General features: G+C 40.6%; 2 protein-coding genes across 4 annotated transcripts in view; both read right to left on the reverse strand.

Moving 5' to 3' along the window:
- sema3c (sema domain, immunoglobulin domain (Ig), short basic domain, secreted, (semaphorin) 3C) overlaps positions 1–1,031 on the reverse strand; it is a 46,030-nt gene extending 44,999 nt beyond the window's left edge. The window contains exon 1 of the mRNA XM_017034599.2: positions 897–1,031. The gene's annotated coding sequence lies outside the window, so the exon portion shown is untranslated. The remainder of the gene's footprint in view (positions 1–896) is intronic.
- A 1,581-nt stretch (positions 1,032–2,612) lies between these two features.
- fam180a (family with sequence similarity 180 member A) overlaps positions 2,613–13,700 on the reverse strand; it is a 47,008-nt gene continuing 35,920 nt past the window's right edge. For 2 of the 3 annotated variants that reach the window (XM_025057811.1, XM_025057813.1), the window contains 3 exons: positions 11,818–11,920; positions 10,384–10,490; positions 2,613–5,205 (listed from right to left, as the gene is read on the reverse strand). The gene's annotated coding sequence lies outside the window, so the exon portion shown is untranslated. The remainder of the gene's footprint in view (positions 5,206–10,383; positions 10,491–11,817; positions 11,921–13,700) is intronic. The other variant, XM_025057812.1, reaches the window with a different exon arrangement.

Below are 13,700 nucleotides of genomic sequence, written 5' to 3' on the forward strand. Positions count from 1 at the left end.
GAGGTGGAGACACCTACCTTGCAGAGAGACAGATGTCCAAGCTTTGAAAGTTAATTTCCGAGGTATTGTATAGTGTTAATAAAATTAAATTCTATCCTGCACACTAGTGAAATCAGACTTATCTGTCAGACCATTTTTTTCATCCACTTAGTTTTTTCCTTGCATTCCATGATTAGGCAATAACTAAATTGACATATTAATCTGGCTACGGTCCACTGCACAAACACTGACTCAGTCATCATCAGCAGTGATGTGTTCCTTTTTCAAATTCTCTGGAAACTGACTGGATTACTTGCCTAGCTTTTAAAGATAACAATAAAAAAAAATTGTCCATACAACTGTAGAGTATTTTTCCATTTTGTGTTGACAGTTATACAGCTGCAGAGGTCAACAGCCTCTGTGCCTTATAGTATACTGCAGGTGTGTCCACACGTTAGTGGTTTGGGAACATTTCAAATGAGCAGACATATATTATATAACATAATATACATATATTTACATAAACGTATAAATAAATACACATATGAATATATGTAAATATTAACATTATATTTTAGTTGTTTAAATGCATGTAGCTGAATGGCACGATTTGATTCCATATGTAAGTAATATATAATAGTTACTTATTTAGTTCCAAAGATGTCTTTGAAAAATAGAATGACATCTTGACTAACGCAAAAATCTGTGAAACGAAGAATAATTTAACTGCACTTCACACGGACGTTGTTACAACGCACGCTCACACTTAGCATTGCTTACTGTACGTAAGGTATTTAGGCGACAATCGCCGTATTAACTCAGTCTCAAACACATTTGATACATTTCCAATATACGTGTGCGCTACTTATACAACTGTATCCATAACTTTTGTATAGTTTTGAGTCCCTATTACTTACCTGAAAACGCAGAGCCGTAGGTATCACTAATTGTCACTTGCTAATTAAGTGACAACTTCACCTAGAAGACCCTTAAGGTGTCCTCTCAGTGCCTGTCCACATGTGGCCAAATCGTTGCCATCAAGAGACAGAATACACTGCTGTTGTACATAAACAAATGAACATGAATTAAAACATAAAGTAATAATAAAAATAATATACGAGATAAACTTATTGGGCCTCTTTATTCATTCAAGAAAATAGTATATACGCTATTTCAAAATTAAATTAAACATTAAACGTAAGGTGAGATTTATGAACATGCAACAACTTTCCCATGGGGCAAATTAGCCATGCTTTTATCTAGTATCAATGTATACAGGAGCACAAAATAAACCAAAATGACCAAAGGGCAACACAAAAACTAAATATTAAATTAAGGGTATCTGGAAAAGAAATACATAAAAAAAAGAAAAGAAATTGAGCCAGACCAGATGTACACAAAGGCTCTGTTTCTCACTGGAAGTGTACGAGCAACTTGTGGCTAGGCGTCTTGTCCAGGAACACTTCAGCATGCAGCTGAAATTGAACCCCCACTGTTACATCCCTGACCAGCTGACCACAAGCCTTAGTGCTTGGAGCCCATATAGGATAGTCCAAGTATTTTCAACATCGCTTCCAACAGTTGTTTATGTAAAAAAATATCCATCAGAACCTCATCCACGTGTATACTATTTTTTACTCCCCTTTTTAAACTCCATACAGTTATCCGTTCTACTATGCTGGAGAGTGGAATAATAACAATATTCCTCATCCGATGTGGTTAGTATGAAGAAAATAAAAAGATGTGGAAATGGTTTTGTGGGAAAAAGAAACTAAACCATGCAAAAGCATGACACCCTGTCATGTGGATATTACTTGGTTTCATTTGGAAAATATGTAGAGTAAACACAGACAATATTTAATGGGCTCATTGGGGAAAGTTTGCTCTGCAAAGTGAAGTAAAAGTGCTGGGCTCAGCTTGAAGAGGCTGCCAAACCTGCGTCATCCTAACGCAGCTTCGACTGCAGTCCAAACCAGAGGAGTCAGGAGTTTTAAAGACTTGGCTTTGATGAATGGACTGTGTATTATTACTCGCGTGTCTTTGATTCGTCTGCACTTCCACACTAAGCTCTAAAATCTTAGATCTCCAGATCCTACGCTGGGTTTTTCATTTCTATGAATGGCTGCGTTTGTGTTGATGCTGAGCTGAGTGTCACATGTCAGTGAGCTGCAGGTGAGAAACAGGATGTGAAGGATTTTACACTGAGACCCGTCAGCTTTTAAGGTAAAAGAGGAGCTTAGAGATAAATCACAACCTGGGACAGAAATTAAGGGTTTAATGTGTGAGAGTGTGTGAAACACTGAGAAACAACATTAACACTCAGTCCTTTGTACTCCAATGCCTATAAGCTGATGTGGATATGCCTTACTTATACTTATACCTATAATACCGGTAATAAAATATTATAATTAAATTATATTTTATATAGAAAAGGTAGATAAAACATTTAATTTAGTCAAAAAGTGAAAAAATAATTGAAGTTGGACCGTATAGAAGAATTCAAAAGGTCAGTGAAAAAATAATTGAAGTTGGACCGTGTAAAAATTTTAATATTTAGCTAAAAGATCGAATTTAGCCAAAAAACTGAAACCAAAAATTTAGCCAAAAATACAAGAATTCAAAAGGTCAGCATAAATATTATTAGAGTTGGACCAAGAAAAAGAAAAACATTTGTGACAAAAACATAAATATGAACAATAAAAAAAGTTATTAAAGTTCATGGAATTTGGTCAAAATTTAGTATATAATGTGCTTATATGTGTATGTTTCCCATTTTCATGCAAACGTATATAAAAAGTAGCTGAATATTTAAAAATTAAGTGTCAGTTAGACAGACAAAACACTGCAAATCACTAGAAATTCACCTTAAAATAGCCAAAATCTAGGATTAAAGGCCAATACACACGCAAATCGTTACTAAGAGAAACCATAGTAAACAAACGTTAGCCAAAACATTGACAAACTCGATCCAGGAATACGTCCAAAGCAGTGAGCAAGTGTGAAATCGGGAAAGAAAGAGGGAATCTCTGGTGGTAAAGACAGGGGGAAATAATTACCCCTGTCTCGTGACAATGGAGGCTGATTTACGCCTCTCCAATTAAAGTGTCAGGAGGATACACCAGCGCAATGCAGCGCGTCACTGGGACAGACTGCACATGCTTATCACTGAGGAGGGAAGAAGGCGAAGAAGTAAAATGGAAAGACGTGGGCGAGGGCTTAATAGAGCTGAGGCCAATCCTTTTACTCTCGTGATCCTTGGCTGTAAATTAACTTAATGAGCGCGGTGCAAAAGCAATGCTAACAAAAAGCAGACAGGTGTAATGTCAGGCAAGAGACGTGATCATGGGGGGGTTCTACAGTAGGAGGTGGCTGACGAATTAAAGGATACTCGGTGTGACGTCCTTCCACCAGCTCTTCACGCTTCACTTAGATCTGAGCTAACGTGTAGCCCAAGCCTTTGAACAACCTGCCGCTTGTTAGCGCTGCAGATGTTTCACATTTGTCACACTCATGTTAATCGCACACGTCAAGGTCGGGGTAGGAGCCACCTCCTGTGACGATGGCCGTATCACACACGGGCACGTGTATGTACTTTGCACAACGCCCTACTGTCACAAGGGTTAACTGCAGCCCACTAATAGACTGGTGTCACCACTGGTGTAATGTTTTACTGGGGGTCGCAGCTCCATAGGTTCTCTTTGACTTTCTGCTGCTCTCTCTCCTGTGGTGCCTGGCTTTGAGGAACATAATCGGCCAAATACAGGAAATCCACTTTATTTCCTATGAGGTTCAACATCCAGGAGCACTCTTAGGGTTGTTATGCCAATAAAAGTGGACTGTGACTGACGACATCAGCCAAAACAAAAAAACAAAAAATCAATTTTCTGTAATTCAATCTAATCTGAACTATCCCAAAGTTGGTCCATATATATACCGTAGTCAAATGCGTACAAACTAGCCTTAAGGAAAAAAAAAAACATCCTGTAACTGGCCTGAGTTTAGACAAAAGGAAAGTCAAAATTAGCTAATGCAGACTTAACATATCAGTAAAGTGATCTCTTTAATCCCAATGTGGGCTACCTTGCTAACAGCTAACATTTAACCATTTAGTAAAAAGTAGTTTTATTTTCCGGTCTAGTTAGTCACTCTTTGTGTATATTTAGTAGGCCATGGAATGTAACTGCAGATAGGAGTATTTTGTATTCAAATTGTCATCTATGTATTACAGCAGAACATGTACTCACGTGCTACTAGCTTAAAATGGAAACTAGCCATGCTGCTTTTTTTCCCTCTTTTTCCTGATGATGCAAATCTTTTTTTAACTTCAACTTTTCTACTTGTCTTAAAAAGAGCAGATCATCAACTTCAAACCAAAGTCTTGGCCAGTCCTCAAAATATCATCTGTGGCTCTTGAGGCCCAATTTAATGCCTCAAGCGTTTTGAAGTGGCAACTCCGTATTTTCCTCTCGAACTGCTCCTCTTCAGGCATTTCTACTTCACTCAGCGGTGCACTCACTGACAGCTCTGTTCAAATTGAGCATAATGGACCTTCCGTCTTTTCCAAGTGTTTATTTCATACTGCAATAAAGTTTAATACACAAGCGAGGTGAGCAACGCCACTCGAAGCGCTTCGACAGAACACGGTGGATTCACGGGTGGTCCGTGTCTGGACGGTGATTATTGAAATGTCATTTTCAGATGTCATTCAGTGTCATTTTCCAGGCGTGTGGTCCGGTGAGTCCACTGTTCATGTGTGTGCTTCTTCTTGCAGAAGTAAAACACAGATTATATTTTTCCATCAGGGCAACTGCTACTGCCGGGATGTTCATTCCATCTGTGCCGTTTGTGCGAAGGAAAAGGAAAACAAAAGACGCAGTCCTGAGTAATGGCGCTGCTAATTAGCTGCCAGGCAGCGCAGGGCAAAAACCTGATGAATGCTGAAGTGGAATAGGAGTGAAGCGATAGTTAGCTTCACTCCGGGTGATTCCCATTTAAGGAGGCTGATGGAGAAGGTTTGTTAAGGCTGTGATGCGAACTGAGACGTGGAACGCTGCCAAAATCGCGCTCGGTGTCAGAACAGCTTGAGAGAAATCTTCCCTCACCTTCCACAATGTCAAAGCATCTGTCGGAAGTCGTACATTACTGGGCATGAAGAGTGAGGACGGAACACACGAGCTGAGGTCATAATGTGGACAGACGTCGAGTGAAGGAGAGATGGAGTGTGGCCTTCACAGATAGGGGGGGGAGAGGGAGAGAGAGAGAGAGAGGGTCATTTACATTAAAGGAGGACGAAGGAAAAAGGCACAGAAGTAAAACAGTATTAAAGGAGGACAAAGGAAAAAGGCACAGAAGTAAAACAGTACCATGGAGGGCAACACGGGTGGCTTGGGTTCTCCTGTAACCAGGGGACCTTGGTTCAATTCCCGTTGAATATGAATGAGTCCCTGGAATAAACCCAGCCTGTGTTCTCGCAGTCACTTCCCAAACCTGTCAGTTACAATATCAGGTGTTGAAATATCTGTTTAATCACATGATTTGCTAACAAAATTAGCTGCTAAAACTGACTCGGTAGCAATAAAACTAATGAACCCATGAAAATGTCTCCTGTTTTCATCCGAACTAACTGAACACACACCCAGACGCACATGGTGTCACTCAGCGAGGTATGCACCCCAAACCCAGAAGATACATTTCTGGGAAGCCAGAATGGTTTGGAGATGTTGGTTGTTTTTAATATATGGTATATTTATATGAACTGTATATTTTACAGTCTGGCAAAGTGGCCTTCACAAACCACAGAGGCTAGAAAACACAAAATAAACCTCATTCTTGCCTGATTATCAAACACTGTTAATGTTTGACATTTAAGCAACAACAACTCACTGGAAGACGTCCAACCAGATTTAAGTCTGTAATTGAGATATTTCAATGAAGAAAAATGTTATGATTTACAACAACCCCCTCCAACCCAACCACCAAAAAAACAAACAAAAAAAAACAGGTCATCAGAAATTGGTCAACCTAAAACTAATTCATATCTTGAAGCCAGTCTCAGCCGACCTCAGACAGTGATTGGTTGGACCCTGGACAGTTCTGCAGTCCATCACTGTGCCACATATGCACATTGAATTGAAACAGCTCTCCTTCTTGAGAGAATTTACACGGGGGAGGGGAGATGGGGAAAGGGGGGGGGGCTACTTCCCATGACTCCTGTTACGATACTGAACTTCACAGAGAGATCGAAACAGATTTAACAGAATCATTGCAACATCCATGTTCTTAAGTCTTGACAAACTTACATCAACTGTTGTAGTGTCTGTGTGCTTCTCGAACGCAACTCGGGTTGGATTTATGCCTTGTTTACTGGTCTCTTAGCAATTTCCCAAATATCAGAAGCCCTCTGTCAAAACTCTGTGAAGATAATTCCTTCAGAATTCCACACTGTACAGGAATTACAGACACTGTAATTCCTGTAACGATCACAGAACGTTATCTGTCTGTGTGGATCAAGGTAAATTACTTTCAAATGATTGCAATCAACCTCTTACATTTGAGTTCCTTCACTAACCACCAACTGATTCAGGAGAACATGTGATGTTTTCCCAACAGCTAGCAGTTCAAAGCTTTGGTTTCCTCAGTCTGGGAAAATAATTGTTTTTGGTCTGACTTCATAATTAAAAGTTTCTTTTATACACCCATTGGTATTATGGTCGGAATTTAATTGTGTTGGGATTCTGAAACAGAAAGTGGTGAATAGGATGAGACATTTTATGTGAAACTTTTCTTCTTGTTATATGACTCAATTTCAGGTCTCTAAATTGCTTTTCTTGGCTTTTTTTTAAAACAATTTATCTGTTATATCTGTCAACTACATTCACAAATTAGTATGAAGTCACCGTTGTAGCTTACGTTAGCTCTCGTCTCTGTACCAGGACTGTTGTAGCTAATGTTAGCTCTCGTGTCTCCATCAGGACTGTTGTAGTTAATGTTAGCTCTCACCGCTGTACCAGGACTGTTGTAGCTAGCATTAGCTAACATTAGCTCTGGTGTCTGTTTCTGGACTGCTATAGCTAACATTAGCTCTCTCCTCTGTAACAGGACTGTTGTAGCTAACGTTAGCTCTGGTGTCTGTTTGTTTTACATTGAGATGGTACTGTAAGCTGTTAACCTAAACCTAAACGTTTTTTAGGAAGCCTGGCCACTTTAGGTTACCACCTGACTTTTTAGCCAACTATAAATCCACCCACAGGTCCAACATGTGCATGATGACTGAGATAATTCACATTACAGCAGGAACATGTGTACCTCTGACAGGGCTGTCAAATGAGAACGTCAACTATCTGTGAAATGCCTCGCCGTGTAAATAGGCTTATCAGGCTGAGATTTAGACACCGTGAGATAATCGGCCCCAGAGAGTTTGATCCTGGAGAGAGCTGTTGGACTGGAGCGAGGGGCAGCTGTTGGAAGGCGAGTCTGGGAATTGAATCCTGGAATAATAGACATGCTGAACAGCAGAAAGGTTGTAATGATGATGGATTCGCAGGAGCTGCTGGCCACCGACATGAGGATGTTCATGTGGTGTTGTAATAACAGAAAATGGATTGTTGGATGAAATCTGATGCTGGGCTGTTGCCGCACGTGATAAAAGTAATTGGGAGCCAAAGTGAAACTGGTGAGATCCTGACAATTATCCTGGCAACACCTGGTACCTGGAGTTGTTTGAGTACTTGCTGAGACTGGAACAGTGTAGCTACAATATAACGGAATCCTTAGGAACATGTGGTCCATCAAAGTTAATCACGGGGTTTTGTCCACATTGCAGATCTGTCCTGGAGAAGCTGTAACACCAATTATATTTGGTCCAGTCCTGTAGATTGGTGGCGTCGCACAAAAACTTCTATCACCACTGAGATGTCAAAAATAACGCTCCAATCGTACCCACAAATCGAAAAAGTGTCTCCTTCTGAAAACTGTATAATAAATAGTGAATGAGAACCATTCTACTGGCAGGCGCAGACACTCGGCTGATGTTATCAGCTAAATAAGTTATTTTAATGATGAGCACGCCAGTGGGACAAAGGCGGGCCTGAAGATTGAGTAGAAACGATGGCACGTTATGCCAAACACACACACACACACACACACACACTGATAACTCGTTCTCAGCGTCATCATCAACACGGGCGTAAATCTATTTTGCTCGGTCAGGCAGAAATCATTAACTCTACGAGGCAGTTTCTGTCTTGTTGCTGTTGCTTCGACTGCGTTCTCACTACATTTCAGGCCTCATTTCACCGAATTCTCAATCAATGTGCACTGATTTAACAATTAAATCTATTCATGCAACAAACAACTTTTCTATTTGTAGTGTTTGGGAGGCATTGAAAAAAAAAGGTGACAATTGACAAAATCTTATCTAGAGTCCTCTGTGCAGGACAACCGACAGCTGGAGAAGCTGTTTGTCTCCTTTGTTGGTTGATTTTGTGTGGACTAACTTTGGTCAGCTTTGATCTATCTTCAGTTATCTTGTCTATTAGCGCTTTTCGAGGGCTAACGTTAAGTTATTTTTAGCTGTTTAGCTGCTTCTGCAAACCTTGTGTTACTCTGCTGTTGGTCAAACATCAACTTATTTGTTTTATGTCTTATTTTGCTAACGTTGCTAACATCTTTGCTACTGATTTAGTTTTTTAATGTGTATCTAGCTATTGTTAGGCTAATAAGTATTTTTTAGGTGTTACATTTTTTGGCTAATATTTAGCTGGACATACCATACTCCTTTTTGTATGCTACAGATATGGCAAAAATATGACTTCTAGTACCAGTAAATATATTTTTTTGTATAGTTGGCTAATATTTGATCTATATGGTGGCTTATTTTGTGCCACATCTGGGCATTTTTAAAGAAATCCTTGAGGCAAACTGTAAGGCAGATTTGTGGCTACTTATGTCACAACTATCAATACCTTTTAAAGATCTTGAAAAACTGTTATATTGCTAAAATATGATTAATATATGTCATTCTGGGCATCATTCATCTATATTTCACCTATTTCTGCTACTGATTTGCCATTTTTCTGACATGAGCAATTAATCATTGGAACTCCTTATACAGTAAAGTAAACCAAAAGTCAGGGCGTTCCGTGCTGTGAGCATGAATGGTAGCTGATAGCAGCTGATTGGAAAAGCTGTTTTTCCTCCTTTTAGTGGGGTCCGTGTCCAGTCAGGTCGGCTCATGTTGGTTTAACCTGTGGTTAAACCCCCAAATATCAGCAGGGAGGCTAATTCGGTTCAGTGAATTGAGACTGTGATAGGATCTGCTGTGATTACTTTGACAGTAAACACGCCCAGCGATTGATCCTCAGATACCACATTCCAAATGGAGGGAAATCTTCAGGAGAGCGAAGAGAAAACAGCCTGTTGCAGCAGGAACATTCCATCCCTGAAACATTTATCATACTTTACATGACCGGAGTCTGAGATGGGAGGGAGGGTTCAATTCCTGTAATTTCACTGTCACTGTGGATAAATCCTCTGAGCTCAGATCTACGTGCAGCTGCTTCGCTGTAGAGTCCAATTGATGGCAATAAATATTCTGTTGGTGTTCTCCAGCTTTAAGGGGATCGTGTCATCGTCCAGACTGGTCATGATTGTCTGATTGAACCTTCATTACAGGGTCGAGGGGGTCAACGGTCTAACATCGACTCGGTGTCAATCACAGATTGACCTCAGCGGCCGGGTCGGGAATGAAGGAGATGTAGATTTTCTGCTGAGGCTGTAAATCCTTCGAATCAGTCAAAACAAAGTGTTTTTTAAAGGCTGGAATGGTTTTAATAAAATCTGAGTGATGAGAGTGAAAATCAAGGACTATGTCAGCAGTCTACCACACGATGGTGGTACAGGGAACTTTGTTATTGATGTGTACGCTTTATGCTTTAGGCCTGCCAAGATTACGATGACAACAGAGAGCTGATTACTAATACGTCCACAACAATGCAGTGATATGACCCTGTAGACTGACCACATGGACCAGAAGCATTCACATCACATCCACATCCATTCTTATTATGCAGAATATGGCCAAATATTACAGAAGGCCAAACCAAAAACCCACAAAGCTATTTCTAGGAATTTATCCCATTGTACTCCAACATACTACAATACTTTTTATTTACATTTTACCCTGGTGGATTATTGTGGATATTACTGCGGACCTTTTTTTTTTCTTGTATTGGATCATTGACATAACAATACACGTACAATTGCGTGAAGCATTAACTACGAATAATCATGCAGTCGTGATGAAGTAAATATTAATGACGCTAATAGGGATATGTTAGCTAGCATAGCAGATAGATACGTAAATGGATGGATGGATGTAGGTCATTGTGTTTTACTGTACTGTACCTTGGTGTTTTGGGATCCACATACAGCTCAGACAAATGAGAACGTGTTTGGAACAACCTGCTGTGAAACGGTGCCAACATCATTATGTGGATTACACGCTGTTATCCCTGTAGAAGAGAGGAGGCCAAAAGTGATTCTTTATTTTCATTTAAACAACTAAAGTGCCGTACTGTACCGTCACATGCTCGTCCTCTGGGCTTCAAACATCTGGTAGAGAATCTGTCCACGTAGCCGACGTCGTAGTGAGAGTTTATTTGGACTTCGTAAATTAAATAAAGACGTTAATGTAACTTGTTTCCTTGAATCTCCTGAGGGATATTTTCATGAGCCGCGACAAACACTACAGTACGTGTAACGTCTGGCAAGAGGAAGTGTAAAAATTCTGCGTGAGTGTTTAAGCTAAGGAGTGTGAACATCATCAGTCTAAGACAATGTAAACACCTGAAGTTCTCCGAACAGCACAAGGGACACCATCAGTTTAAACACCACCTGACAGCTAAATGGAGCCTTCTGTAGCATCTGGGCCAGTGTTTGAAGTTGGAGGATGGATGTATTTTTGGGCTAAATAAACTCCAGGCTTCACATGTGGCACAGTGGACAGACTCTTTGCAGCTTCTTAAGTCACTGCATTTGCAACAAAGGCCAAAATCAATACAAATTTGGAACACATTTCTGATTTGTTACAATAAATAAACAAGTGATGCCTTCAGGCGATATTGGGAAAAAACCCACAAAATATCAGGTTAAAGTCAAGGGCGGAAACTGCTGCTGAATAGGCATGACCTTTAATCCTTTATGTAATACTGCGTTAGAAATAGGGATGGCCGATAATATCGGTTGGCCAATATTAGCTAAATGATGTGATATCGGTAAGAGTTCTTTCCTACCCAACCCAATACCGCCCAGATGATGTGACCTAAAAATATTTTTGAAGTGAAAGTGAAACTATTATTTGTATTGTGCACAGTATCATCATTGTAACAAAGCACACCACTACACACGTGTGTCCTCTGCCTTTGACACAAACGGCTGCATATATCGGTATCGGGTGATATCGGAGTGTTTGGACGATGTCGGATATCAGCAAAAAGTTCATTTCAGACATCTCTAGTTAGAAACCATGCTAGCTAATTGTTGGAACTTTCTAGTGGTGACTAAGGACTGTTGAGCAACATCAGACAAAGTCCAACAGTTGTCTTTTCCATGACCTTTTATGGCAAATTTGTTTGTCATGTCTTTCTATCCGTTTTCCTTGATAAATAAAGGATAAAGTACATTACTAAATTACAGATTTTCTTTTTGTCATTGCATGGCATACAAAGTATACCTTTTTGCAGATGAGGTTTGTGTCTACATGAACAAATTGTTTGGATTTGTGTTGCCTTCGGCCCCCAGACACACACCCACCCACACACACACACACACACATAGTACCTGTATTGTGTACAGATGTGCCAGGAACCAGAAAACCCCTGATCCAGACAAGCATGACGAATTGGTTGGATTTCACCTTTGGGCCAAGAGTCAAGTTGTTTTCCTATGACATGAGTAGCAGATGCATGATGTCAGATCCCGGTGTGAAGGTGACCAAACCCCCCGTGAGACAACCAAGACTCGGCTCCCAATCTACAAACCCCAGCAGCAGCTCAACATGAGCCGTGAACCTTTCAGGTACCAGATACCCGGCTCAAATTATTCCCTCCCAGCGGAGCTGCTGGCTTTCCTCCTCCTTTCACCTTCACCCGCCATTCAACCCAACGCTCCCTGGACGCCCACCAAAGCTGTTCACCTGGTGAAGAAGCCACGGAGGGCAGGAGGAGGTTCAAGTCATACCGCAGCTCCTGGGTCACGGTCTCACTGTGTCCTTGTCTTGGTTTCTTTTCGTCATTTATGAAACATTACACAGACCCTTCACTTTGAAAGCCCCGTCTGAGACTTTCCACCACATTAAAAATTTCCTCTTTCAACAGCTACAAATCCTGAAAGTGCTAATGTTACAGCACAGCTGTAGTAGTAGATGGAAATCTGTCTTGACGCAGCAGATGTTGAATTTAAGACTGTATCTGCATCATTGCTGGATTAAAGTGGATTTCGTGCAGCTGTTTTTTTAACACTTTAGCACACAAAAATGTTTCTCTTTTTCCCCGAGGAATTTATACATATAGCTACCAGAAGTCATCGCCACATGCAGCAGTAAATTTAAGGGTTTTCAACCAGATTTTGGATTTTGGAATTTCTGATCTTCTCAAAGACAAATATTTTCTGTTTTGGACGAACCGAGAATCAGAAAATTATATTTTCTGTTTTGGACGAACCGAGAAAGTCCAACGTTAACCTCCAACAAAGGCCCATTTATCAGATTAAAGGGCACGGATGACAGAAACAACGAGGACCAATTTGTTCACTCCAGCCCATCGCATATAAATTGGGGCTAGTGTAAACATCCTGCTGCGTTATAGGCTTCCTGGGGGTCGGAGGTCAACAGATGAGCGTGACGAATCACGAGATAAATCAAAGCCTGAAAGCATTCTGTGGAGCTGCAGCTAGCCTCGATTCACTGTGAATGGAGACATTTTGGCCCTGATGTCAGTGTTTGAGATGGACGGTGATAACAGTGAGCTGAGATGTGCTTTTAACAGACATGGCATTGGTAGAAAGGACAGCAACCTTACATTTGTTCTGTTCCTTAATTTTTCACCTAACCTTCACCACCACCAATCCGCAAAACGTCTACTAAAGAAAGCTTTGATTCTGGAAAATCGTAATAAAAATATGTAGTTTAGGTGGATTAAAGTCAATTAATTGACTTCAACTGTTGAAGAAGAGAACGTGTCATTCCTCCAACTGGACAGTAGGTGCTGCCAATTTCCCCAGAGCTGCCTTTTAAAGTATAACGAAGTGTATTTATCTTATTTTTTAAATGCTAAGCAGGCAAAGTAACTGAACTATCAAAAATGTACAGACAAAAACTGCTCAAATCAAACTTTATCGACTTTTCATTCCCTTTTTTTCCGACCGCGTGTTTCGCTCGAGTGAACATTTCCGTGACCCTGGTTGTGTTCTGCGTTTCTGGACTCTCGCCTGCTCCGCTCTGACTTCCTGTGTTTGGCCACCTGTTTTTCTCAGGCTGAAGACACTTGACTTCTCCTCCTGTGAGTTTCTCTGCTGGTGGGTCTCAGTTCATTTGAGCTCAGTTGTTTTTCCTACACGCCCTCCGCTGTCGTAGTCGGACGCTAAGATCTCTCAGCTTTCAAAAGGAAACCTATGCAGTTCTTCAGGGCCGGTTGTTTATTTGTATTGAAACAGTGACTGGAGCT

The sequence above is a fragment of the Cynoglossus semilaevis genome, chromosome 8 (genome assembly GCF_000523025.1).
Source record: "Cynoglossus semilaevis isolate Cse_v1.0 chromosome 8, Cse_v1.0, whole genome shotgun sequence".
Classification (NCBI taxonomy): domain Eukaryota; kingdom Metazoa; phylum Chordata; class Actinopteri; order Pleuronectiformes; family Cynoglossidae; genus Cynoglossus; species Cynoglossus semilaevis.